The sequence below is a fragment of the Lepisosteus platostomus genome, chromosome 5 (genome assembly GCF_059453375.1).
Source record: "Lepisosteus platostomus isolate fLepPlt1 chromosome 5, fLepPlt1.hap1, whole genome shotgun sequence".
NCBI lineage: Eukaryota > Metazoa > Chordata > Actinopteri > Semionotiformes > Lepisosteidae > Lepisosteus > Lepisosteus platostomus.
The window spans coordinates 54,428,478-54,448,477 of NC_142615.1; the positions used below are offsets into that span (position 1 = coordinate 54,428,478).

The window sequence follows — 20,000 nt, forward strand, 5'->3', positions numbered from 1 at the left end:
GTTTTTCAGAATTGTATTGAGATCGTTTTCCACAGAGCTCAGATGTCAAAGCACAGCAGCAGCTCTCCACAGCGATCCTCTATAGCGCCCTTTCTCCCGCAGCTCCGTCCTCATTGGAAGGAAGCAAGAGTGAAAGGCTGAAGTGAAATAGAGCGGGGACGAAGGCAGTGAAGAGAGAGAACGTGGGAAGAAGAGAAAAACGCAAGGGAAAAAAAGCAGCGTCGTAAAAGAGGTGACGGAGCTGTCCTCTCAATAAGAAGGGTGCCAGCGAGCCTTGCTCTCGCTTACGGCCACAGCCCCTTGAGCACGCCTGATCTCGTCTGATCTCGGAAGCTAAACAGGGATGGGCCTGGTTAGTACTTGGATGGGAGACCGCCTGGGAATACCAGGTGCTGTAAGCTTTTAAGGAGGCGCCCTATCCCCGCTCGCTGGCTCATTCCCCTTTTCACACGTGCAGTGCGGCTTGTCCGTCTGTTTATTTGTCAGCTTTGGCGAGACACGGGTGCTTGTGTAATAGCGTGAGCGTTTTTTATTCTGATCAGGAACAGTTTTACAAGTCCGCAAAGGATCGAGGAAAGGTTTATCGCCAGCTGAAAAGAGACACAGCGCTTCGGCTGTGGAGACTTCTTCGGCTGGCGTTCGGAGAGTCGCGTTTTTCAGAATTGTATTAAGATCGTTTTCCACAGAGCTCAGATGTCAAAGCACAGCAGCAGCTCTCCACAGCGATCCTCTATAGCGCCCTTTCTCCCGCAGCTCCGTCCTCATTGGAAGGAAGCAAGAGTGAAAGGCTGAAGTGAAATAGAGCGGGGACGAAGGCAGTGAAGAGAGAGAACGTGGAAAGAAGAGAAAAACGCAAGGGAAAAAAGCAGCGTCGTAAAAGAGGTGACAGAGCTGTCCTCTCAATAAGAAGGGTGCCAGCGAGCCTTGCTCTCGCTTACGGCCACACCCCCTTGAGCACGCCTGATCTTGTCTGATCTCTGAAGCTAAACAGGGATGGGCCTGGTTAGTACTTGGATAAGAGACCGCCTGGGAATACCAGGTGCTTTAAGCTTTTAAGCGCAGGAGGCGCCCTATCCCCGCTCGCTGGCTCATTCCCCTGTTCACACGTGCAGTGCAGCTTGTCCGTCTGTTTATTTGTCAGCTTTGGCGAGACACGGGTGCTTGTGTAATAGCGTGAGCGTTTTTTATTCTGATCAGGAACAGTTTAACAAGTCCGCAAAGTATCGCGGAAAGGTTTATCGCCAGCTGAAAAGAGACACAGCGCTTCGGCTGTGGAGACTTGTTCGGCTGGCGTTCGGAGAGTCGCGTTTTTCAGAATTGTATTGAGATCGTTTTCCACAGAGCTCAGATGTCAAAGCACAGCAGCAGCTCTCCACAGCGATCCTCTATAGCGCCCTATCTCCCGCAGCTCCGTCCTCATTGGAAGGAAGCAAGAGTGAAAGGCTGAAGTGAAATAGAGCGGGGACGAAGGCAGTGAAGAGAGAGAACGTGGGAAGAAGAGAAAAACGCAAGGGAAAAAGAGCAGCGTCGTAAAAGAGGTGACGGAGCTGTCCTCTCAATAAGAAGGGTGCCAGCGAGCCTTGCTCTCGCTTACGGCCACACCCCCTTGAGCACGCCTGATCTCGTCTGATCTCGGAAGCTAAACAGGGATGGGCCTGGTTAGTACTTGGATGGGAGACCGCCTGGGAATACCAGGTGCTGTAAGCTTTTAAGCGCAGGAGGCGCCCTATCCCCGCTCGCTCGCTCATTCCCCTGTTCACACGTGCAGTGCGGCTTGTCCGTCTGTTTATTTGTCAGCTTTGGCGAGACACGGGTGCTTGTGTATTAGCGTGAGCGTTTTTTATTCTGATCAGGAACAGTTTTACAAGTCCGCAAAGGATCGAGGAAAGGTTTATCGCCAGCTGAAAAGAGACACAGCGCTTCGGCTGTGGAGACTTGTTCGGCTGGCGTTCGGAGAGTCGCGTTTTTCAGAATTGTATTGAGATCGTTTTCCACAGAGCTCAGATGTCAAAGCACAGCAGCAGCTCTCCACAGCGATCCTCTATAGCGCCCTTTCTCCCGCAGCTCCGTCCTCATTGGAAGGAAGCAAGAGTGAAAGGCTGAAGTGAAATAGAGCGGGGACGAAGGCAGTGAAGAGAGAGAACGTGGGAAGAAGAGAAAAACGCAAGGGAAAAAAAGCAGCGTCGTAAAAGAGGTGACGGAGCTGTCCTCTCAATAAGAAGGGTGCCAGCGAGCTTTGGTCTAGCTTATGGCCACACCCCCTTGAGCACGCCTGATCTTGTCTGATCTCGGAAGCTAAACAGGGATGGGCCTGGTTAGTACTTGGATGGGAGACCGCCTGGGAATACCAGGTGCTGTAAGCTTTTAAGCGCAGGAGGCGCCCTATCCCCGCTCGCTCGCTCATTCCCCTGTTCACACGTGCAGTGCGGCTTGTCCGTCTGTTTATTTGTCAGCTTTGGCGAGACACGGGTGCTTGTGTATTAGCGTGAGCGTTTTTTATTCTGATCAGGAACAGTTTTACAAGTCCGCAAAGGATCGAGGAAAGGTTTATCGCCAGCTGAAAAGAGACACAGCGCTTCGGCTGTGGAGACTTGTTCGGCTGGCGTTCGGAGAGTCGCGTTTTTCAGAATTGTATTGAGATCGTTTTCCATAGAGCTCAGATGTCAAAGCACAGCAGCAGCTCTCCACAGCGATCCTCTATAGCGCCCTTTCTCCCGCAGCTCCGTCCTCATTGGAAGGAAGCAAGAGTGAAAGGCTGAAGTGAAATAGAGCGGGGACGAAGGCAGTGAAGAGAGAAAACGTGGGAAGAAGAGAAAAACGCAAGGGAAAAAAAGCAGCGTCGTAAAAGAGGTGACGGAGCTGTCCTCTCAATAAGAAGGGTGCCAGCGAGCCTTGCTCGCGCTTACGGCCACACCCCCTTGAGCACGCCTGATCTCGTTTGATCTCGGAAGCTAAACAGGGATGGGCCTGGTTAGTACTTGGATGGGAGACCGCCTGGGAATACCAGGTGCTGTAAGCTTTTAAGCGCAGGAGGCGCCCTATCCCCGCTCGCTCGCTCATTCCCCTGTTCACACGTGCAGTGCGGCTTGTCCGTCTGTTTATTTGTCAGCTTTGGCGAGACACGGGTGCTTGTGTATTAGCGTGAGCGTTTTTTATTCTGATCATGAACAGTTTAACAAGTCCGCAAAGGATCGAGGAAAAGTTTATCGCCAGCTGAAAAGAGACACAGCGCTTCGGCTGTGGAGACTTGTTCGGCTGGCGTTCGGAGAGTTGCGTTTTTCAGAATTGTATTGAGATCGTTTTCCACAGAGCTCAGATGTCAAAGCACAGCAGCAGCTCTCCACAGCGATCCTCTATAGCGCCCTTTCTCCCGAAGCTCCGTCCTCATTGGAAGGAAGCAAGAGTGAAAGGCTGAAGTGAAATAGAGCGGGGACGAAGGCAGTGAAGAGAGAGAACGTGGGAAGAAGAGAAAAACGCAAGGGAAAAAGAGCAGCGTCGTAAAAGAGGTGACGGAGCTGTCCTCTCAATAAGAAGGGTGCCAGCGAGCTTTGCTCTCGCTTACGGCCACACCCCCTTGAGCACGCCTGATCTCGTCTGATCTCGGACGCTAAACAGGGATGGGCCTGGTTAGTACTTGGATGGGAGACCGCCTGGGAATACCAGGTGCTGTAAGCTTTTAAGCGCGGGAGGCGCCCTATCCCCGCTCGCTCGCTCATTCCCCTGTTCACACGTGCAGTGCGGCTTGTCCGTCTGTTTATTTGTCAGCTTTGGCGAGACACGGGTGCTTGTGTATTAGCGTGAGCGTTTTTTATTCTGATCATGAACAGTTTAACAAGTCCGCAAAGGATCGAGGAAAAGTTTATCGCCAGCTGAAAAGAGACACAGCGCTTCGGCTGTGGAGACTTGTTCGGCTGGCGTTCGGAGAGTTGCGTTTTTCAGAATTGTATTGAGATCGTTTTCCACAGAGCTCAGATGTCAAAGCACAGCAGCAGCTCTCCACAGCGATCCTCTATAGCGCCCTTTCTCCCGCAGCTCCGTCCTCATTGGAAGGAAGCAAGAGTGAAAGGCTGAAGTGAAATAGAGCGGGGACGAAGGCAGTGAAGAGAGAGAACGTGGGAAGAAGAGAAAAACGCAAGGGAAAAAGAGCAGCGTCGTAAAAGAGGTGACGGAGCTGTCCTCTCAATAAGAAGGGTGCCAGCGAGCCTTGCTCTTGCTTACGGCCACACCCCCTTGAGCACGCCTGATCTCGTCTGATCTCGGACGCTAAACAGGGATGGGCCTGGTTAGTACTTGGATGGGAGACCGCCTGGGAATACCAGGTGCTGTAAGCTTTTAAGCGCAGGAGGCGCCCTATCCCCGCTCGCTCGCTCATTCCCCTGTTCACACGTGCAGTGCGGCTTGTCCGTCTGTTTATTTGTCAGCTTTGGCGAGACGCGGGTGCTTGTGTATTAGCGTGAGCGTTTTTTATTCTGATCATGAACAGTTTTACAAGTCCGCAAAGGATCGAGGAAAGGTTTATCGCCAGCTGAAAAGAGACACAGCGCTTCGGCTGTGGAGACTTGTTCGGCTGGCGTTCGGAGAGTCGCGTTTTTCAGAATTGTATTGAGATCGTTTTCCACAGAGCTCAGATGTCAAAGCACAGCAGCAGCTCTCCACAGCGATCCTCTATAGCGCCCTTTCTCCCGCAGCTCCGTCCTCATTGGAAGGAAGCAAGAGTGAAAGGCTGAAGTGAAATAGAGCGGGGACGAAGGCAGTGAAGAGAGAACGTGGGAAGAAGAGAAAAACGCAAGGGAAAAAAAGCAGCGTCGTAAAAGAGGTGACGGAGCTGTCCTCTCAATAAGAAGGGTGCCAGCGAGCCTTGCTCTCGCTTACGGCCACACCCCCTTGAGCACGCCTGATCTCGTCTGATCTCGGAAGCTAAACAGGGATGGGCCTGGTTAGTACTTGGATTGGAGACCGCCTGGGAATACCAGGTGCTGTAAGCTTTTAAGCGCAGGAGGCGCCCTATCCCCGCTCGCTCGCTCATTCCCCTGTTCACACGTGCAGTGCGGCTTGTCCGTCTGTTTATTTGTCAGCTTTGGCGAGACACGGGTGCTTGTGTATTAGCGTGAGCGTTTTTTATTCTGATCAGGAACAGTTTAACAAGTCCGCAAAGGATCGAGGAAAGGTTTATCGCCAGCTGAAAAGAGACACAGCGCTTCGGCTGTGGAGACTTGTTCGGCTGGCGTTCGGAGAGTCGCGTTTTTCAGAATTGTATTGAGATCGTTTTCCACAGAGCTCAGATGTCAAAGCACAGCAGCAGCTCTCCACAGCGATCCTCTATAGCGCCCTTTCTCCCGCAGCTCCGTCCTCATTGGAAGGAAGCAAGAGTGAAAGGCTGAAGTGAAATAGAGCGGGGATGAAGGCAGTGAAGAGAGAGAACGTGGGAAGAAGAGAAAAACGCAAGGGAAAAAAAGCAGCGTCGTAAAAGACGTGACGGAGCTGTCCTCTCAATAAGAAGGGTGCCAGCGAGCCTTGAGCTCGCTTACGGCCACACCCCCTTGAGCACGCCTGATCTCGTCTGATCTCGGAAGCTAAACAGGGATGGGCCTGGTTAGTACTTGGATGGGAGACCGCCTGGGAATACCAGGTGCTGTAAGCTTTTAAGCGCAGGAGGCGCCCTATCCCTGCTCGCTCGCTCATTCCCCTGTTCACACGTGCAGTGCAGCTTGTCCGTCTGTTTATTTGTCAGCTTTGGCGAGACACGGGTGCTTGTGTATTAGCGTGAGCGTTTTTTATTCTGATCAGGAACAGTTTTACAAGTCCGCAAAGGATCGAGGAAAGGTTTATCGCCAGCTGAAAAGAGACACAGCGCTTCGGCTGTGGAGACTTGTTCGGCTGGCGTTCGGAGAGTCGCGTTTTTCAGAATTTTATTGAGATCGTTTTCCACAGAGCTCAGATGTCAAAGCACAGCAGCAGCTCTCCACAGCGATCCTCTATAGCGCCCTTTCTCCCGCAGCTCCGTCCTCATTGGAAGGAAGCAAAAGTGAAAGGCTGAAGTGAAATAGAGCGGGGACGAAGGCAGTGAAGAGAGAGAACGTGGGAAGAAGAGAAAAACGCAAGGGAAAAAAAGCAGCGTCGAAAAAGAGGTGACGGAGCTGTCCTCTCAATAAGAAGGGTGCCAGCGAACCTTGCTCTCGCTTACGGCCACACTCCCTTGAGCACGCCTGATCTCGTCTGATCTCGGAAGCTAAACAGGGATGGGCCTGGTTAGTACTTGGATGGGAGACCGCCTGGGAATACCAGGTGCTGCAAGCTTTTAAGCGCAGGAGGCGCCCTATCCCCGCTCGCTCGCTCATTCCCCTGTTCACACGTGCAGTGCGGCTTGTCCGTCTGTTTATTTGTCAGCTTTGGCGAGACACGGGTGCTTGTGTATTAGCGTGAGCGTTTTTTATTCTGATCAGGAACAGTTTAACAAGTCCGCAAAGAATCGAGGAAAGGTTTATCGCCAGCTGAAAAGAGACACAGCGCTTCGGCTGTGGAGACTTGTTCGGCTGGCGTTCGGAGAGTCGCGTTTTTCAGAATTGTATTGAGATCGTTTTCCACAGAGCTCAGATGTCAAAGCACAGCAGCAGCTCTCCACAGCGATCCTCTATAGCGCCCTTTCTCCCGCAGCTCCGTCCTCATTGGAAGGAAGCAAGAGTGAAAGGCTGAAGTGAAATAGAGCGGGGACGAAGGCAGTGAAGCGAGAGAACGTGGGAAGAAGAGAAAAACGCAAGGGAAAAAAAGGAGCGTCGTAAAAGAGGTGACGGAGCTGTCCTCTCAATAAGAAGGGTGCCAGCGAGCCTTGCTCTCGCTTACGGCCACACCCCCTTGAGCACGCCCGATCTCGTCTGATCTCGGAAGCTAAACAGGGATGGGCCTGGTTAGTACTTGGATGGGAGACCGCCTGGGAATACCAGATGCTGTAAGCTTTTAAGCGCAGCAGGCACCCTATCCCCGCTTGCTCGCTCGCTCATTCCCCTGTTCACACGTGCAGTGCGGCTTGTCCGTCTGTTTATTTGTCAGCTTTGGCGAGACACGGGTGCTTGTGTATTAGCGTGAGCGTTTTTTATTCTGATCAGGAACAGTTTTACAAGTCCGCAAAGGATCGAGGAAAGGTTTATCGCCAGCTGAAAAGAGACACAGCGCTTCGGCTGTGGAGACTTGTTCGGCTGGCGTTCGGAGAGTCGCGTTTTTCAGAATTGTATTGAGATCGTTTTCCACAGAGCTCAGATGTCAAAGCACAGCAGCAGCTCTCCACAGCGATCCTCTATAGCGCCCTTTCTCCCGCAGCTCCGTCCTCATTGGAAGGAAGCAAGAGTGAAAGGCTGAAGTGAAATAGAGCGGGGACGAAGGCAGTGAAGAGAGAGAACGTGGGAAGAAGAGAAAAACGCAAGGGAAAAAAAGCAGCGTCGTAAAAGAGGTGACGGAGCTGTCCTCTCAATAAGAAGGGTGCCAGCGAGCCTTGCTCTCGCTTACGGCCACACCCCCTTGACCACGCCTGATCTCATCTGATCTTGGAAGCTAAACAGGGATGGGCCTGGTTAGTACTTGGATGGGAGACCGCCTGGGAATACCAGGTGCTGTAAGCTTTTATGCGCAGGAGGCGCCCTATCCCCGCTCGCTCGCTCATTCCCCTGTTCACACGTGCAGTGCGGCTTGTCCGTCTGTTTATTTCTCAGCTTTGGCGAGACACGGGTGCTTGTGTATTAGCGTGAGCGTTTTTTATTCTGATCAGGAACAGCTTTACAAGTCCGCAAAGGATCGAGGAAAGGTTTATCGCCAACTGAAAAGAGACACAGCGCTTCGGCTGTGGAGACTTGTTTGGCTGGCGTTCGGAGAGTCGCGTTTCTCAGAATTGTATTGAGATCGTTTTCCTCAGAGCTCAGATGTCAAAGCACAGCAGCAGCTCTCCACAGCGATCCTCTATAGCGCCCTTTCTCCCGCAGCTCCGTCCTCATTGGAAGGAAGCAAGAGTGAAAGGCTGAAGTGAAATAGAGCGGGGATGAAGGCAGTGAAGAGAGAGAACGTGGGAAGAAGAGAAAAACGCAAGGGAAAAAAAGCAGCGTCGTAAAAGAGGTGACGGAGCTGTCCTCTCAATAAGAAGGGTGCCAGCGAGACCTGCTCTCGCTTACGGCCACACCCCCTTGAGCACACCTGATCTCGTCTGATCTCGGAAGCTAAACAGGGATGGGCCTGGTTAGTACTTGGATGGGAGACCGCCCGGGAATACCAGGTGCTGTAAGCGTTTAAGCGCAGGAGGCGCCCTATCCCCGCTCGCTCATTCCCCTGTTCACACGTGCAGTGCGGCTTGTCCGTCTGTTTATTTGTCAGCTTTGGCGAGACACGGGTGCTTGTGTATTAGCGTGAGCGTTTTTTATTCTGATCAGGAACAGTTTTACAAGTCCGCAAAGGATCGAGGAAAGGTTTATCGCCAGCTGAAAAGAGACACAGCGCATCAGCTGTGGAGACTTGTTCGGCTGGCGTTCGGAGAGTCGCGTTTTTCAGAATTGTATTGAGATCGTTTTCCACAGAGCTCAGATGTCAAAGCACAGCAGCAGCTCTCCACAGCGATCCTCTATAGCGCCCTTTCTCCCGCAGCTCCGTCCTCATTGGAAGGAAGCAAGAGTGAAAGGCTGAAGTGAAATAGAGCGGGGACGAAGGCAGTGAAGAGAGAGAACGTGGGAAGAAGAGAAAAACGCAAGGGAAAAAAAGCAGCGTCGTAAAAGAGGTGACGGAGCTGTCCTCTCAATAAGAAGGGTGCCAGCGAGCCTTGCTCTCGCTTACGGCCACACCCCCTTGAGCACGCCTGATCTCGTCTGATCTCGGAAGCTAAACAGGGATGGGCCTGGTTAGTACTTGGATGGGAGACCGCCTGGGAATACCAGGTGCTGTAAGCTTTTAAGCGCAGGAGGCGCCCTATCCCCGCTCGCTCGCTCATTCCCCTGTTCACACGTGCAGTGCGGCTTGTCCGTCTGTTTATTTGTCAGCTTTGGCGAGACACGGGTGCTTGTGTATTAGCGTGAGCGTTTTTTATTCTGATCAGGAACAGTTTTACAAGTCCGCAAAGGATCGAGGAAAGGTTTATCGCCAGCTGAAAAGAGACACAGCGCTTCGGCTGTGGAGACTTGTTCGGCTGGCGTTCGGAGAGTCGCGTTTTTCAGAATTGTATTGAGATCGTTTTCCACAGAGCTCAGATGTCAAAGCACAGCAGCAGCTCTCCACAGCGATCCTCTATAGCGCCCTTTCTCCCGCAGCTCCGTCCTCATTGGAAGGAAGCAAGAGTGAAAGGCTGAAGTGAAATAGAGCGGGGACGAAGGCAGTGAAGAGAGAGAACGTGGGAAGAAGAGAAAAACGCAAGGGAAAAAAAGCAGCGTCGTAAAAGAGGTGACGGAGCTGTCCTCTCAATAAGAAGGGTGCCAGCGAGCCTTGCTCTCGCTTACGGCCACACCCCTTTGAGCACGCCTGATCTTGTCTGATCTCGGAAGCTAAACAGGGATGGGCCTGGTTAGTACTTGGATGGGAGACCGCCTGGGAATACCAGGTGCTGTAAGCTTTTAAGCGCAGGAGGCGCCCTATCCCCGCTCGCTCGCTCATTCCCCTGTTCACACGTGCAGTGCGGCTTGTCCGTCTGTTTATTTGTCAGCTTTGGCGAGACACGGGTGCTTGTGTATTAGCGTGAGCGTTTTTTATTCTGATCAGGAACAGTTTAACAAGTCCGCAAAGGATCGAGGAAAGATTTATCGCCAGCTGAAAAGAGACACAGCGCTTCGGCTGTGGAGACTTGTTCGGCTGGCGTTCGGAGAGTCGCGTTTTTCAGAATTGTATTGAGATCGTTTTCCACAGAGCTCAGATGTCAAAGCACAGCAGCAGCTCTCCACAGCGATCCTCTATAGCGCCCTTTCTCCCGCAGCTCCGTCCTCATTGGAAGGAAGCAAGAGTGAAAGGCTGAAGTGAAATAGAGCGGGGACGAAGGCAGTGAAGAGAGAGAACGTGGGAAGAAGAGAAAAACGCAAGGGAAAAAAAGCAGCGTCGTAAAAGAGGTGACGGAGCTGTCCTCTCAATAAGAAGGGTGCCAGCGAGCCTTGCTCTCGCTTACGGCCACACCCCCTTGAGCACGCCTGATCTCGTCTGATCTCGGAAGCTAAACAGGGATGGGCCTGGTTAGTACTTGGATGGGAGACCGCCTGGGAATACCAGGTGCTGCAAGCTTTTAAGCGCAGGAGGCGCCCTATCCCCGCTCGCTCGCTCATTCCCCTGTTCACACGTGCAGTGCGGCTTGTCCGTCTGTTTATTTGTCAGCTTTGGCGAGACACGGGTGCTTGTGTATTAGCGTGAGCGTTTTTTATTCTGATCAGGAACAGTTTTACAAGTCCGCAAAGGATCGAGGAAAGGTTTATCGCCAGCTGAAAAGAGACACAGCGCTTCGGCTGTGGAGACTTGTTCGGCTGGCGTTCGGAGAGTCGCGTTTTTCAGAATTGTATTGAGATCGTTTTCCACAGAGCTCAGATGTCAAAGCACAGCAGCAGCTCTCCACAGCGATCCTCTATAGCGCCCTTTCTCCCGCAGCTCCGTCCTCATTGGAAGGAAGCAAGAGTGAAAGGCTGAAGTGAAATAGAGCGGGGACGAAGGCAGTGAAGAGAGAGAACGTGGGAAGAAGAGAAAAACGCAAGGGAAAAAAAGCAGCGTCGTAAAAGAGGTGACGGAGCTGTCCTCTCAATAAGAAGGGTGCCAGCGAGCCTTGCTCTCGCTTACGGCCACACCCCCTTGAGCACACCTGATCTCGTCTGATTTCGGAAGCTAAACAGGGATGGGCCTGGTTAGTACTTGGATGGGAGACCGCCTGGGAATACCAGGTGCTGTAAGCTTTTAAGCGCAGGAGGCGCCCTATCCCCGCTCGCTCGCTCATTCCCCTGTTCACACGTGCAGTGCGGCTTGTCCGTCTGTTTATTTGTCAGCTTTGGCGAGACACGGGTGCTTGTGTATTAGCGTGAGCGTTTTTTATTCTGATCAGGAACAGTTTTACAAGTCCGCAAAGGATCGAAGAAAGGTTTATCGCCAGCTGAAAAGAGACACAGCGCTTCGGCTGTGGAGACTTGTTCGGCTGGCGTTCGGAGAGTCGCGTTTTTCAGAATTGTATTGAGATCGTTTTCCACAGAACTCAGATGTCAAAGCACAGCAGCAGCTCTCCACAGCGATCCTCTATAGCGCCCTTTCTCCCGCAGCTCCGTCCTCATTGGAAGGAAGCAAGAGTGAAAGGCTGAAGTGAAATAGAGCGGGGACGAAGGCAGTGAAGAGAGAGAACGTGGGAAGAAGAGAAAAACGCAAGGGAAAAAGAGCAGCGTCGTAAAAGAGGTGACGGAGCTGTCCTCTCAATAAGAAGGGTGCCAGCGAGCCTTGCTCTCGCTTACGGCCACAACCCCTTGAGCATGCCTGATCTCATCTGATCTCGGAAGCTAAACAGGGATGGGCCTGGTTAGTACTTGGATGGGAGACCGCCTGGGAATACCAGGTGCTGTAAGCTTTTAAGCGCAGGAGGCGCCCTATCCCCGCTCGCTCGCTCATTCCCCTGTTCATACGTGCAGTGCGGCTTGTCCGTCTGTTTATTTGTCAGCTTTGGCGAGACACGGGTGCTTGTGTATTAGCGTGAGCGTTTTTTATTCTGATCAGGAACAGTTTAACAAGTCCGCAAAGGATCGAGGAAAGGTTTATCGCCAGCTGAAAAGAGACACAGCGCTTCGGCTGTGGAGACTTGTTCGGCTGGCGTTCGGAGAGTCGCGTTTTTCAGAATTGTATTGAGATCGTTTTCCACAGAGCTCAGATGTCAAAGCACAGCAGCAGCTCTCCACAGCGATCCTCTATAGCGCCCTTTCTCCCGCAGCTCCGTCCTCATTGGAAGGAAGCAAGAGTGAAAGGCTGAAGTGAAATAGAGCGGGGACGAAGGCAGTGAAGAGAGAGAACGTGGGAAGAAGAGAAAAACGCAAGGGAAAAAAAGCAGCGTCGTAAAAGAGGTGACGGAGCTGTCCTCTCAATAAGAAGGGTGCCAGCGAGCCTTGCTCTTGCTTACGGCCACACCCCCTTGAGCACGCCTGATCTCGTCTGATCTCGGAAGCTAAACAGGGATGGGCCTGGTTAGTACTTGGATGGGAGACCGCCTGGGAATACCAGGTGCTGTAAGCTTTTAAGCGCAGGAGGCGCCCTATCCCCGCTCTCTCGCTCATTCCCCTGTTCACACGTGCAGTGCGGCTTGTCCGTCTGTTTATTTGTCAGCTTTGGCGAGACACGGGTGCTTGTGTATTAGCGTGAGCGTTTTTTAATTCTGATCAGGAACAGTTTTACAAGTCCGCAAAGGATCGAGGAAAGGTTTATCGCCAGCTGAAAAGAGACACAGCGCTTCGGCTGTGGAGACTTGTTCGGCTGGCGTTCGGAGAGTCGCGTTTTTCAGAATTGTATTGAAATCGTTTTCCACAGAGCTCAGATGTCAAAGCACAGCAGCAGCTCTCCACAGCGATCCTCTATAGCGCCCTTTCTCCCGCAGCTCCGTCCTCATTGGAAGGAAGCAAGAGTGAAAGGCTGAAGTGAAATAGAGCGGGGACGAAGGCAGTGAAGAGAGAGAACGTGGGAAGAAGATAAAAACGCAAGGGAAAAAGAGCAGCGTCGTAAAAGAGGTGACGGAGCTGTCCTCTCAATAAGAATGGTGCCAGCGAGTCTTGCTCTTACTTGCGGCCACACCCCCTTGAGCACGCCTGATCTCGTCTGATCTCGGAAGCTAAACAGGGATGGGCCTGGTTAGTACTTGGATGGGAGACCGCCTGGGAATACCAGGTGCTGTAAGCTTTTAAGCGCAGGAGGCGCCCTATCCCCGCTCGCTCGCTCATTCCCCTGTTCACACGTGCAGTGCGGCTTGTCCGTCTGTTTATTTGTCAGCTTTGGCGAGACACGGGTGCTTGTGTATTAGCGTGAGCGTTTTTTATTCTGATCAGGAACAGTTTTACAAGTCCGCAAAGGATCGAGGAAAGGTTTATCGCCAGCTGAAAAGAGACACAGCGCTTCGGCTGTGGAGACTTGTTCGGCTGGCGTTCGGAGAGTCGCGTTTTTCAGAATTGTATTGAGATCGTTTTCCACAGAGCTCAGATGTCAAAGCACAGCAGCAGCTCTCCACAGCGATCCTCTATAGCGCCCTTTCTCCCGCAGCTCCGTCCTCATTGGAAGGAAACAAGAGTGAAAGGCTGAAGTGAAATAGAGCGGGGACGAAGGCAGTGAAGAGAGAGAACGTGGGAAGAAGAGAAAAACGCAAGGGAAAAAAAGCAGCGTCGTAAAAGAGGTGACGGAGCTGTCCTCTCAATAAGAAGGGTGCCAGCGAGCCTTGCTCTCGCTTATGGCCACACCCCCTTGAGCACGCCTGATCTCGTCTGATCTCGGAAGCTAAACAGGGATGGGCCTGGTTAGTACTTGGATGGGAGACCGCCTGGGAATACCAGGTGCTGTAAGCTTTTAAGCGCAGGAGGCGCCCTATCCCCGCTCACTCGCTCATTCCCCTGTTCACACGTGCAGTGCGGCTTGTCCGTCTGTTTATTTGTCAGCTTTGGCGAGACACGGGTGCTTGTGTATTAGCGTGAGCGTTTTTTAATTCTGATCAGGAACAGTTTTACAAGTCCGCAAACGATCGAGGAAAGGTTTATCGCCAGCTGAAAAGAGACACAGCGCTTCGGCTGTGGAGACTTGTTCGGCTGGCGTTCGGAGAGTCGCGTTTTTCAGAATTGTATTGAGATCGTTTTCAACAGAGCTCAGATGTCAAAGCACAGCAGCAGCTCTCCACAGCGATCCTCTATAGCGCCCTTTCTCCCGCAGCTCCGTCCTCATTGGAAGGAAGCAAGAGTGAAAGGCTGAAGTGAAATAGAGCGGGGACGAAGGCAGTGAAGAGAGAGAACGTGGGAAGAAGAGAAAAACGCAAGGGAAAAAGAGCAGCGTCGTAAAAGAGGTGACGGAGCTGTCCTCTCAATAAGAAGGGTGCCAGCGAGCCTTGCTCTCGCTTACGGCCACACCCCTTTGAGCACGCCTGATCTTGTCTGATCTCGGAAGCTAAACAGGGATGGGCCTGGTTAGTACTTGGATGGGAGACCGCCTGGGAATACCAGGTGCTGTAAGCTTTTAAGCGCAGGAGGCGCCCTATCCCCGCTCGCTCGCTCATTCCCCTGTTCACACGTGCAGTGCGGCTTGTCCGTCTGTTTATTTGTCAGCTTTGGCGAGACACGGGTGCTTGTGTATTAGCGTGAGCGTTTTTTATTCTGATCAGGAACAGTTTTACAAGTCCGCAAAGGATCGAGGAAAGGTTTATCGCCAGCTGAAAAGAGACACAGCGCTTCGGCTGTGGAGACTTGTTCGGCTGGCGTTCGGAGAGTCGCGTTTTTCAGAATTGTATTGAGATCGTTTACCACAGAGCTGAGATGTCAAAGCACAGCAGCAGCTCTCCACAGCGATCCTCTATAGCGCCCTTTCTCCCGCAGCTCCGTCCTCATTGGAAGGAAGCAAGAGTGAAAGGCTGAAGTGAAATAGAGCGGGGACGAAGGCAGTGAAGAGAGAGAACGTGGGAAGAAGAGAAAAACGCAAGGGAAAAAAAGCAGCGTCGTAAAAGAGGTGACGGAGCTGTCCTCTCAATAAGAAGGGTGCCAGCGAGCCTTGCTCTCGCTTACGGCCACACCCCCTTGAGCACGCCTGATCTCGTCTGATCTCGGAAGCTAAACAGGGATGGGCCTGGTTAGTACTTGGATGGGAGACCGCCTGGGAATACCAGGTGCTGTAAGCTTTTAAGCGCAGGAGGCGCCCTATCCCCGCTCGCTCGCTCGCTCATTCCCCTGTTCACACGTGCAGTGCGGCTTGTCCGTCTGTTTATTTGTCAGCTTTGGCGAGACACGGGTGCTTGTGTATTAGCGTGAGCGTTTTTTATTCTGATCAGGAACAGTTTAACAAGTCCGCAAAGAATCGAGGGAAGGTTTATCGCCAGCTGAATAGAGACACAGCGCTTCGGCTGTGGAGACTTGTTCGGCTGGCGTTCGGAGAGTCGCATTTTTCAGAATTGTATTGAGATCGTTTTCCACAGAGCTCAGATGTCAAAGCACAGCAGCAGCTCTCCACAGCGATCCTCTATAGCGCCCTTTCTCCCGCAGCTCCGTCCTCATTGGAAGGAAGCAAGAGTGAAAGGCTGAAGTGAAATAGAGCGGGGACGAAGGCAGTGAAGAGAGAGAACGTGGGAAGAAGAGAAAAACGCAAGGGAAAAAAAGCAGCTTCGTAAAAGAGGTGACGGAGCTGTCCTCTCAATAAGAAGGGTGCCAGCGAGCCTTGCTCTCGCTTACGGCCACACCCCCTTGAGCACGCCTGATCTCGTCTGATCTTGGAAGCTAAACAGGGATGGGCCTGGTTAGTACTTGGATGGGAGACCGCCTGGGAATACCAGGTGCTGTAAACTTTTAAGCGCAGGAGGCGCCCTATCCCCGCTCGCTCGCTCATTCCCCTGTTCACACGTGCAGTGCGGCTTGTCCGTCTGTTTATTTGTCAGCTTTGGCGAGACACGGGTGCTTGTGTATTAGCGTGAGCGTTTTTTATTCTGATCAGGAACAGTTTAACAAGTCCGCAAAGAATCGAGGGAAGGTTTATCGCCAGCTGAATAGAGACACAGCGCTTCGGCTGTGGAGACTTGTTCGGCTGGCGTTCGGAGAGTCGCGTTTTTCAGAATTGTATTGAGATCGTTTTCCACAGAGCTCAGATGTCAAAGCACAGCAGCAGCTCTCCACAGCGATCCTCTATAGCGCCCTTTCTCCCGCAGCTCCGTCCTCATTGGAAGGAAGCAAGAGTGAAAGGCTGAAGTGAAATAGAGCGGGGACGAAGGCAGTGAAGAGAGAGAACGTGGGAAGAAGAGAAAAACGCAAGGGAAAAAAAGCAGCGTCGTAAAAGAGGTGACGGAGCTGTCCTCTCAATAAGAAGGGTGCCAGCGAGCCTTGCTCTCGCTTATGGCCACACCCCCTTAAGCACGCCTGATCTCGTCTGATCTCGGAAGCTAAACAGGGATGGGCCTGGTTAGTACTTGGATGGGAGACCGCCTGGGAATACCAGGTGCTGCAAGCTTTTAAGCGCAGGAGGCGCCCTATCCCCGCTCGCTCGCTCATTCCCCTGTTCACACGTGCAGTGCGGCTTGTCCGTCTGTTTATTTGTCAGCTTTGGCGAGACACGGGTGCTTGTGTATTAGCGTGAGCGTTTTTTATTCTGATCAGGAACAGTTTAACAAGTCCGCAAAGGATCGAGGAAAGGTTTATCGCCAGCTGAAAAGAGACACAGCGCTTCGGCTGTGGAGACTTGTTCGGCTGGCGTTCGGAGAGTCAAGTTTTTCAGAATTGTATTGAGATCGTTTTCAACAGAGCTCAGATGTCAAAGCACAGCAGCAGCTCTCCACAGCGATCCTCTATAGCGCCCTTTCTCCCGCAGCTCCGTCCTCATTGGAAGGAAGCAAGAGTGAAAGGCTGAAGTGAAATAGAGCGGGGATGAAGGCAGTGAAGAGAGAGAACGTGGGAAGAAGAGAAAAACGCAAGGGAAAAAAAGCAGCGTCGTAAAAGAGGTGACGGAGCTGTCCTCTCAATAAGAAGGGTGCCAGCGAGCCTTGCTCTCGCTTACGGCCACACCCCCTTGAGCACGCCTGATCTCGTCTGATCTCGGAAGCTAAACAGGGATGGGCCTGGTTAGTACTTGGATGGGAGACCGCCTGGGAATACCAGGTGCTGTAAGCTTTTAAGCGCAGGAGGCGCCCTATCCCCGCTCGCTCGCTCATTCCCCTGTTCACACGTGCAGTGCAGCTTGTCCGTCTGTTTATTTGTCAGCTTTGGCGAGACACGGGTGCTTGTGTATTAGCGTGAGCGTTTTTTATTCTGATCAGGAACAGTTTTACAAGTCCGCAAAGGATCGAGGAAAGGTTTATCGCCAGCTGAAAAGAGACACAGCGCTTCGGCTGTGGAGACTTGTTCGGCTGGCGTTCGGAGAGTCGCGTTTTTCAGAATTGTTTTGAGATCGTTTTCCACAGAGCTCAGATGTCAAAGCACAGCAGCAGCTCTCCACAGCGATCCTCTATAGTGCCCTTTCTCCCGCAGCTCCGTCCTCATTGGAAGGAAGCAAGAGTGAAAGGCTGAAGTGAAATAGAGCGGGGACGAAGGCAGTGAAGAGAGAGAACGTGGGAAGAAGAGAAAAACGCAAGGGAAAAAGAGCAGCGTCATAAAAGAGGTGACGGAGCTGTCCTCTCAATAAGAAGGGTGCCAGCGAGCCTTGCTCTCGCTTACGGCCACACCCCCTTGAGCACGCCTGATCTCGTCTGATCTCGGAAGCTAAACAGGGATGGGCCTGGTTAGTACTTGGATGGAGACCGCCTGGGAGTACCAGGTGCTGTAAGCTTTTAAGCGCAGGAGGCGCCCTATCCCCGCTCGCTCGCTCATTCCCCTGTTCACACGTGCAGTGCGGCTTGTCCGTCTGTTTATTTGTCAGCTTTGGCGAGACACGGGTGCTTGTGTATTAGCGTGAGCGTTTTTTATTCTGATCAGGAACAGTTTTACAAGTCCGCAAAGGATCGAGGAAAGGTTTATCGCCAGCTGAAAAGAGACACAGCGCTTCGGCTGTGGAGACTTGTTAGGCTGGCGTTCGGAGAGTCGCGTTTTTCAGAATTGTATTGAGATCGTTTTCCACAAAGCTCAGATGTCAAAGCACAGCAGCAGCTCTCCACAGCGATCCTCTATAGCGCCCTTTCTCCCGCAGCTCCGTCCTCATTGGAAGGAAGCAAAAGTGAAAGGCTGAAGTGAAATAGAGCGGGGACGAAGGCAGTGAAGAGAGAGAACGTGGGAAGAAGAGAAAAACGCAAGGGAAAAAGAGCAGCGTCATAAAAGAGGTGACGGAGCTGTCCTCTCAATAAGAAGGGTGCCAGCGAGCCTTGCTCTCGCTTACGGCCACACCCCATTGAGCACGCCTGATCTCGTCTGATCTCGGAAGCTAAACAGGGATGGGCCTGGTTAGTACTTGGATGGAGACCGCCTGGGAGTACCATGTGCTGTAAGCTTTTAAGCGCAGGAGGCACCCTATCCCCGCTCGCTCGCTCATTCCCCTGTTCACACGTGCAGTGCGGCTTGTCCGTCTGTTTATTTGTCAGCTTTGGCGAGACACGGGTGCTTGTGTATTAGCGTGAGCGTTTTTTATTCTGATCAGGAACAGTTTTACAAGTCCGCAAAGGATCGAGGAAAGATTTATCGCCAGCTGAAAAGAGACACAGCGCTTCGGCTGTGGAGACTTGTTCGGCTGGCGTTCGGAGAGTCGCGTTTTTCAGAATTGTATTGAGATCGTTTTCCACAGAGCTCAGATGTCAAAGCACAGCAGCAGCTCTCCACAGCGATCCTCTATAGCGCCCTTTCTCCCGCAGCTCCGTCCTCATTGGAAGGAAGCAAGAGTGAAAGGCTGAAGTGAAATAGAGCGGGGACGAAGGCAGTGAAGAGAGAGAACGTGGGAAGAAGAGAAAAACGCAAGGGAAAAAAAGCAGCGTCGTAAAAGAGGTGACGGAGCTGTCCTCTCAATAAGAAGGGTGCCAGCGAGCCTTGCTCTCGCTTACGGCCACACCCCCTTGAGCACGCCTGATCTCGTCTGATCTCGGAAGCTAAACAGGGATGGGCCTGGTTAGTACTTGGATGGGAGACCGCCTGGGAATACCAGGTGCTGTAAGCTTTTAAGCGCAGGAAGCGCCCTATCCCCGCTCGCTCGCTCATTCCCCTGTTCACACGTGCATTGCGGCTTGTCCGTCTGTTTATTTGTCAGCTTTGGCGAGACACGGGTGCCTGTGTATTAGCGTGAGCGTTTTTTATTCTGATCAGGAACAGTTTTACAAGTCCGCAAAGGATCGAAGAAAGGTTTATCGCCAGCTGAAAAGAGACACAGCGCTTCGGCTGTGGAGACTTGTTCGGCTGGCGTTCGGAGAGTCGCGTTTTTCAGAATTGTATTGAGATCGCTTTTCACAGAGCTCAGATGTCAAAGCACAGCAGCAGCTCTCCACAGCGATCCTCTATAGCGCCCTTTCTCCCGCAGCTCCGTTATCATTGGAAGGAAGCAAGAGTGAAAGGCTGAAGTGAAATAGAGCGGGGACGAAGGCAGTGAAGAGAGAGAACGTGGGAAGAAGAGAAAAACGCAAGGGAAAAAAAGCAGCGTCGTAAAAGAGGTGACGGAGCTGTCCTCTCAATAAGAAGGGTGCCAGCGAACCTTGCTCTCGCTTACGGCCACACCCCCTTGAGCACGCCTGATCTCGTCTGATCTCGGAAGCTAAACAGGGATGGGCCTGGTTAGTACTTGGATGGGAGACCGCCTGGGAATACCAGGTGCTGTAAGCCTTTAAGCGCAGGAGGCGCCCTATCCCTGCTCGCTCGCTCATTCCCCTGTTCACACGTGCAGTGCGGCTTGTCCGTCTGTTTATTTGTCAGCTTTGGCGAGACGCGGGTGCTTGTGTATTACCGTGAGCGTTTTTTATTCTGATCAGGAACAGTTTAACAAGTCCGCAAAGGATCGAGGAAAGGTTTATCGCCAGCTGAAAAGAGACACAGCGCTTCGGCTGTGGAGACTTGTTCGGCTGGCGTTCGGAGAGTCAAGTTTTTCAGAATTGTATTGAGATCGTTTTCAACAGAGCTCAGATGTCAAAGCACAGCAGCAGCTCTCCACAGCGATCCTCTATAGCGCCCTTTCTCCCGCAGCTCCGTCCTCATTGGAAGGAAGCAAGAGTGAAAGGCTGAAGTGAAATAGAGCGGGGATGAAGGCAGTGAAGAGAGAGAACGTGGAAAGAAGAGAAAAACGCAAGGGAAAAAAAGCAGCGTCGTAAAAGAGGTGACGGAGCTGTCCTCTCAATAAGAAGGGTGCCAGCGAGCCTTGCTCTCGCTTACGGCCACACCCCCTTGAGCACGCCTGATCTCGTCTGA

The 20,000-nt window shown here is 52.3% G+C and overlaps 2 protein-coding genes, 17 non-coding genes and 14 pseudogenes across 19 annotated transcripts in view; 31 read left to right on the forward strand and 2 right to left on the reverse strand.

Moving 5' to 3' along the window:
* LOC148669375 (antigen WC1.1-like) overlaps positions 1-20,000 on the reverse strand; it is a 590,051-nt gene that overhangs the window by 243,765 nt on the left and 326,286 nt on the right. The window lies entirely within an intron of this gene.
* The window catches only part of LOC148669398 (uncharacterized), a 469,383-nt gene that overhangs the window by 90,153 nt on the left and 359,230 nt on the right, over positions 1-20,000 (reverse strand). The window lies entirely within an intron of this gene.
* LOC148669413 (5S ribosomal RNA) lies at positions 283-401 on the forward strand (annotated as a pseudogene).
* LOC148669414 (5S ribosomal RNA) lies at positions 933-1,051 on the forward strand (annotated as a pseudogene).
* LOC148669415 (5S ribosomal RNA) lies at positions 1,589-1,707 on the forward strand. Its single transcript, XR_015937681.1, has one exon. It is a non-coding gene; the product is annotated as a 5S ribosomal RNA (ribosomal RNA).
* LOC148669416 (5S ribosomal RNA) lies at positions 2,245-2,363 on the forward strand (annotated as a pseudogene).
* On the forward strand, positions 2,901-3,019 carry LOC148669417 (5S ribosomal RNA). The gene has a single exon (XR_015938109.1). It is a non-coding gene; the product is annotated as a 5S ribosomal RNA (ribosomal RNA).
* LOC148669418 (5S ribosomal RNA) lies at positions 3,557-3,675 on the forward strand. Its single transcript, XR_015938593.1, has one exon. It is a non-coding gene; the product is annotated as a 5S ribosomal RNA (ribosomal RNA).
* On the forward strand, positions 4,213-4,331 carry LOC148669419 (5S ribosomal RNA). Its single transcript, XR_015938594.1, has one exon. It is a non-coding gene; the product is annotated as a 5S ribosomal RNA (ribosomal RNA).
* LOC148669420 (5S ribosomal RNA) lies at positions 4,867-4,985 on the forward strand (annotated as a pseudogene).
* Positions 5,523-5,641, forward strand: LOC148669421 (5S ribosomal RNA). Its single transcript, XR_015937682.1, has one exon. It is a non-coding gene; the product is annotated as a 5S ribosomal RNA (ribosomal RNA).
* Positions 6,179-6,297, forward strand: LOC148669422 (5S ribosomal RNA; annotated as a pseudogene).
* Positions 6,835-6,953, forward strand: LOC148669423 (5S ribosomal RNA). The gene has a single exon (XR_015938567.1). It is a non-coding gene; the product is annotated as a 5S ribosomal RNA (ribosomal RNA).
* On the forward strand, positions 7,495-7,613 carry LOC148669424 (5S ribosomal RNA). The gene has a single exon (XR_015938436.1). It is a non-coding gene; the product is annotated as a 5S ribosomal RNA (ribosomal RNA).
* Positions 8,151-8,269, forward strand: LOC148669425 (5S ribosomal RNA). Its single transcript, XR_015938128.1, has one exon. It is a non-coding gene; the product is annotated as a 5S ribosomal RNA (ribosomal RNA).
* Positions 8,803-8,921, forward strand: LOC148669426 (5S ribosomal RNA). Its single transcript, XR_015937683.1, has one exon. It is a non-coding gene; the product is annotated as a 5S ribosomal RNA (ribosomal RNA).
* LOC148669427 (5S ribosomal RNA) lies at positions 9,459-9,577 on the forward strand (annotated as a pseudogene).
* Positions 10,115-10,233, forward strand: LOC148669428 (5S ribosomal RNA; annotated as a pseudogene).
* LOC148669429 (5S ribosomal RNA) lies at positions 10,771-10,889 on the forward strand. Its single transcript, XR_015938394.1, has one exon. It is a non-coding gene; the product is annotated as a 5S ribosomal RNA (ribosomal RNA).
* On the forward strand, positions 11,427-11,545 carry LOC148669430 (5S ribosomal RNA; annotated as a pseudogene).
* LOC148669431 (5S ribosomal RNA) lies at positions 12,083-12,201 on the forward strand. The gene has a single exon (XR_015937685.1). It is a non-coding gene; the product is annotated as a 5S ribosomal RNA (ribosomal RNA).
* On the forward strand, positions 12,740-12,858 carry LOC148669432 (5S ribosomal RNA; annotated as a pseudogene).
* On the forward strand, positions 13,396-13,514 carry LOC148669433 (5S ribosomal RNA). Its single transcript, XR_015938280.1, has one exon. It is a non-coding gene; the product is annotated as a 5S ribosomal RNA (ribosomal RNA).
* On the forward strand, positions 14,053-14,171 carry LOC148669434 (5S ribosomal RNA; annotated as a pseudogene).
* LOC148669435 (5S ribosomal RNA) lies at positions 14,709-14,827 on the forward strand. The gene has a single exon (XR_015937686.1). It is a non-coding gene; the product is annotated as a 5S ribosomal RNA (ribosomal RNA).
* LOC148669436 (5S ribosomal RNA) lies at positions 15,369-15,487 on the forward strand (annotated as a pseudogene).
* On the forward strand, positions 16,025-16,143 carry LOC148669437 (5S ribosomal RNA; annotated as a pseudogene).
* LOC148669438 (5S ribosomal RNA) lies at positions 16,681-16,799 on the forward strand. Its single transcript, XR_015937687.1, has one exon. It is a non-coding gene; the product is annotated as a 5S ribosomal RNA (ribosomal RNA).
* LOC148669439 (5S ribosomal RNA) lies at positions 17,337-17,454 on the forward strand (annotated as a pseudogene).
* LOC148669440 (5S ribosomal RNA) lies at positions 17,992-18,109 on the forward strand (annotated as a pseudogene).
* Positions 18,647-18,765, forward strand: LOC148669441 (5S ribosomal RNA). Its single transcript, XR_015937688.1, has one exon. It is a non-coding gene; the product is annotated as a 5S ribosomal RNA (ribosomal RNA).
* On the forward strand, positions 19,303-19,421 carry LOC148669442 (5S ribosomal RNA). The gene has a single exon (XR_015937254.1). It is a non-coding gene; the product is annotated as a 5S ribosomal RNA (ribosomal RNA).
* LOC148669443 (5S ribosomal RNA) overlaps positions 19,959-20,000 on the forward strand; it is a 119-nt gene continuing 77 nt past the window's right edge. The window contains exon 1 of the ribosomal RNA XR_015937689.1: positions 19,959-20,000. This exon is cut by the window's right edge and continues 77 nt beyond it. This is a non-coding gene — a ribosomal RNA (5S ribosomal RNA).